Source organism: Bison bison, unplaced genomic scaffold (genome assembly GCF_000754665.1).
Source record: "Bison bison bison isolate TAMUID 2011002044 unplaced genomic scaffold, Bison_UMD1.0 scf7180017859832, whole genome shotgun sequence".
Taxonomy (NCBI): Eukaryota; Metazoa; Chordata; class Mammalia; order Artiodactyla; family Bovidae; genus Bison; species Bison bison.
Genome location: NW_011490404.1, coordinates 5,572 through 10,707, shown reverse-complemented (window position 1 = coordinate 10,707; position 5,136 = coordinate 5,572).

Sequence of the window (5,136 nt, the reverse complement as noted above, 5' to 3'; positions counted from 1 at the left end):
CTCATTGTAGTTTTGTTTTCCTTTTCTTAATAATTACTGACGCTGAGTGTCTTTCATTTGCCTCTTGCCCATCGAAATGTCTTCTTTGGAGATATGAGGTCTTGGTCCAATTTTTGATAGAGTTATTTTTGTCCCTGATATTTTAAACGTTTAAAAAATTTTTGTCTGTTGCTGTGTGCAGGCTTCCTCTAGGTGTGGTGCATGGGGTTCTCATTGTAGTGGCTTCTTCTGTGAAGCACGGCTCTAGGTGTCAGTAGTTGCAGCACACAGGCTCAGTAGTTGTGGTGCACAGGCTAAGTTGCCCTGCAGCATGTGCAATATTCCTGGGACAGGGTTCAACCCCATATCCCCTGCACTTGCTGGCAGATTTGTATCCACCGGGCAATTGTTTCACAATTTTTTTGTAAAAATGGAAGTTTTTTTTTCTTTTGGAATGTATGTATTTTTAGTTTTTGAGTTTTTTAATCTTTTTAAAATTTTGTCATTGAAGGATAATTGCTTTACAGAATTTTGTTGTTTTCTGTCAAACACGAACAAGAATCAGCCATAGGTACACCCGTGTCCCCTCCCTTCTGAGCCTCCCTGCCACATCCCTCCCCATCCCACCCTTCTACATTGTTACAGTGCTGTGTTCCTTTCTGCTGTACAATACTGTCAATCAGCCATAAGTGTTGAGGCAGTCTGAGTGTGGGTTGGAAAAGAATTTCCAGACACAGGGCATTTCAGAAAGGAGTGAGTTTATTAAAAACAAAGGGCAGAGATAAAGCAGGCACTGTGAGTGCAATGGGCCCACATCTGCACAGACCAGGGGATGCCGATAGTTTCCATGGGCTAATAGGCAATTTTTACAGACTCAAAGCAAAATTGCTGCTGGATGGTTGATGTTAGGTGATTGGTTGGGGCACTATAGGGTGCTTACTGGAGTGGGCATCTTTGCCCTACTGGGAGTTGGGAAGCCTGGTAATGACTATCAGTGGGCTTTTAAAAAGGTTACAGAGAGGCTTAGTCAGCTTTGAAAGTGTCCTTGATTCTGAGCTCCGCTTCTGTGTTCTTGGTGCAAGGCTTCACATCTGTGGCCTTGGGGCAGCACGCCACAAATAACAGTAGCCATGATCTATATTCTCTGTGTTGATTGTGTCATTCCACTTGGCAGTCATTTAAAATGGAACCAAAATACTGAGAATCATGCTGAAGATCCAGCAGAGGATACTGAAGGTGCCCACATAGTTTGAAGCCAACTTTTTAAATCTCCTCTATCACTTTCATCAAGAGGTTCTTTAGTTTCTTTTCACTCTGCCCTAAGGGTGGTGTCATCTGCATATCTAAGGTTATTGATATTTCTCCCAGCAACCTTGGTTCCAGTTTGTGCCTCATCCAGCCGCGCATTTAGCTTAAATACTAAATACTCTGCATTTAAGTTAAATAAGCAATGTGAGAACATATAGCCTTGATGTAATCCTTTTGAAATGTGGAACCAGTCTGTTCCATGTCCAGCTCTAACTGTTGCTTCTTGACCTGCATACTGATTTTTCAAGTGACTGCTAAGGTGTTCTGGCTTTCCCATCTCTTTAAGAATTTTCCACAATTTCTTGTGATCCACACAAATGCTTTAACATAGTCAATGAAGCAGAAGTAGAGGTTTTTCTGGAACTCACTTTTTCTATGATCCAAGGGATGTTGGCAATGTGATCTTTGTTTCCTTTGCCTTTTCTAAATCCAGCTTGAACATCTGGAAGTTCTTGGTTCACATACTATTGAAGCCTGGCTTGGAGAATTCCAGGCACTACTTTACCGGCATGTGAGATGAGTGGAACAACTGTGCTTCAGTTTGACCATTCTTTGGTTTTGCCCTTCTTTGAGATTTGAATCAAAACTGATATTTTCCAGTCCTGAAGCCTGGGCTGAATTTTCCAAATGTGCTGGCAAATTGAGTGCAGAATTTTGAACCTGAAACTCCAATACTTTGGCCACCTGATGCCAAGAGCTGACACACTGGAAAATACTCTGATGCTGGAAGGGATTGGGGGAAGGAGGAGAAGGGGACAACAGATGATGAGATGGCTCGATGGCATCACTGACTCGATGGACATAAGTTTAAGTGAACTCGGGGAGTTGGTGATGGACAGGGAGGCCTGGCGTCCTGCGATTCATGGGTTCACAAAGAATCAGACATGACTGAGCTCCTGAACTGAACTGAATTCCAAATTATAAACTGATCTGTTAATTAATGTGACATTAAAAGTATTCAGCGGAAGTCAAGATATCTGAAACATTAATATATCACATTTAAAGAAAATGACATTTTAAGAAAGTGATTTTGATTTTGTAAAATGAAGTTATACAACTATAAATTTTGAGAATATTCTCAAATCAGAGAATAGGACACACTATGCTTTTATGCCTGATAGCCGCCATTTGAAACCCATTTCTGAAGTTACTTTTGGAAAATGGTCTGACCCAAATCATCCAACTATTGATGTTTTCAATAGGAAACAATGTCTCTGTTAAGCACTTTATAAATTCTAGAGTTAGAGAATTTATTTCTATTGCTTCCTGGTAGTTCAGATGGTAGAGAACCTGCCTACAATGCAGGAAACCAGGGATCGATACCTTGATCGGAAAGATCCCCTGGAGAAGGATATGGCTACCCACTCCACTATTCTTGCCTGGAGACTTCCATGGATAGATGAGCCTGGCTGGCTACAGTCCATGGCGTTGGAAAGAGTCAGACACGACTGATGGACTAAGCACACAATTGTCAACTGTATACACTGTTTCTAATAAATATCATTCCTATAGATGTATTACTCATGGAGGTACTGTTGGCACACGTATAGTAACTCCCAAAATGTATGGTTTCTGTAAGGTACTCCATGATTTCCCATATATCTCTGCAATTCCAGTCATTAGTTACACTAAACTTTAGGTTTCATATCGCTTGGATTCTAAAATAACAATCACTGTCACAAAAATTACACTGTGATTTCCTTGGTGGTCCAGTGACTGAGACACCTGGCTCTCAATGCTAGCTTCGGCGAGGGCGGGGGTGGGGGGTGGGGGGTCAGGACTTGGGGGAGGTGCCTAGGTTTGATCCCTGATCAGGGAACTAAATCCCATATAGCACAAGTAAGATCCAGTTGCTGTTGCTGCTAAGTCACTTCAGTCGTGTCCAACTCTGTTCGACCCCATAGACGGCAGCCCACTAGGCTCCCCTGTCTCGGGGATTCTCCAGGCAAGGACACTGGAGTGGGTTGCCATTTCCTTCTCCAATGCTTGAAAGTGAAAAGTGAAAGTGAAGTCGCTCAGTCGTGTCCCAGTCTTAGCGACCCCACGCACTGCAGCCTACCAGGCTCCTCCGCCCATGGGATTTTCCAGGCAAGAGTATTGGAGTGGGGTGCCATTGTCTTCTCCGAAGATCCAGTACAGACAAATAAATAAATATTTTCAAAAAGAATTACACTAAGATATGTTAGGAGGCATTGCGAACTGACATCTGGTAGCACCCAATCTCTCTTTCATAGCTCCATTACATTTTTTGAATTTTTCCTCCTTCCAGTGTTGCTTTGGCACTGCATTACTTTGAGTCAGAACACTTCGTTTTTCCTGAATTGTCACCAACCCAAACTCCCGAAAGCACCTGTTTCTTGCAGATTCTTGCCCACAAGCTGAAACAGAAAATACTCACTTGATATCTTCACATAGCCCGGATATTGGGTTCAGAGTGCTGGTCACGTCAAGCTGCTCCTGTGACGGGGAGGGACGCAGCTAGACCCCTAGATATCGGTTTGTAATTCTGTGACCTCATGACCCCTCAGAACTGCAATTATCTCTTCACCTGTATCTGCGATGTGAGACAGGCTTAGAGAACTGAGATTATTTGTGGAAATCTTTATGGCTCAGTTGCTAATGATAAAAGAACAATTAAAGGTTTGTACTGATCATCTCCAAAGGGACTCTTGAAATGCTTGAGGAAGGTTCTAGTCCCTTTGGTCCCTGGAGACAGACAGGGACTCACAAGGAACCTGTAGTAAATACTGAGGTCTGACAAAGGAAGGGAATTTCATGTGTCTGCTTGTATAGTTTGTATCCATGACGTGTTTCCACCAAAAATGAGTTATTTCCTATTCTTGAGACCACTGAACTGTGCCTCCATTTAGATTATGAGTAGACAAATGGAGCCAAAGCACCTGAGAGGGATTTTCAAGAATTTCTCCATCTGTCATTTCACAAAGGTGAAATGTTCATACCTCATTGTCTGAAATGTCATAGAACTTCTCAAAAAGCATCTCGAGGCAAATACCCTCTGTTTATAGTTAGGATTCAATGTCTGATAGATAGAAATTCCCGCCTAATTTCCACTGTAGTCTGCAATAGCAGGTACACCTTAGTGCCAACTCCCTAGAGAATACTCTCCTAGTTCTTCGTGACCAAAGTCATATTCAGAACCAGAGGTTCCAGCAGGGAACCGTGAGATTTGACCTACTGATACTTTTATCATGAAAAGCAATATCAATATCCTCTACTTAGAATTTGTGCCCACTCACAGATACTTAAGAACATTTTCTTTTCATTTTGTTCACACCCCCAAAACATGTGGGATCTTAGCTCCCTGGCTAGGGAAGGAACCACAATGCTGCCTTGGAAGGTGGGGTCTTATCCACTGGGCTGCTGGGGATGCTCCAAAACACATTTACTTTAATAAGTAATTTATTACCTTGACATACATTTTCCTTTATATTGTAATGATTAATGCTCTTTCTGTGTAAGAAATGACTAACCTTCAACTCTGAGATCTTAACACCCCGAGCAGGGATTGAACCCAATAATAACCTGCAGTGGAAGCACAGCATCTTAACCACTGGACTACTAGGGAAGTTGCTAATCTCACATTTAAAGAGAAAGGTGTACTCTCCTGGGATACAATGGTCTGTGGGCCTCTTACTATTTTTCCTGTCTTGCGTTAGCGCTTCTCCAGATTATCCTTTCAAGGACTGCGTGAAGAGGAGGAGGTTAGGAAAGAAAGCCAACAGTAGGGGAGGGTGTTTGGGAAGCTAAGTGCAGAGCAGTCGATGTGATCCACGCGTCCCATTTGCCTAGTTTCGTGCCCAGTTTTAGCACAAAAAGTCCTGCTTCTTG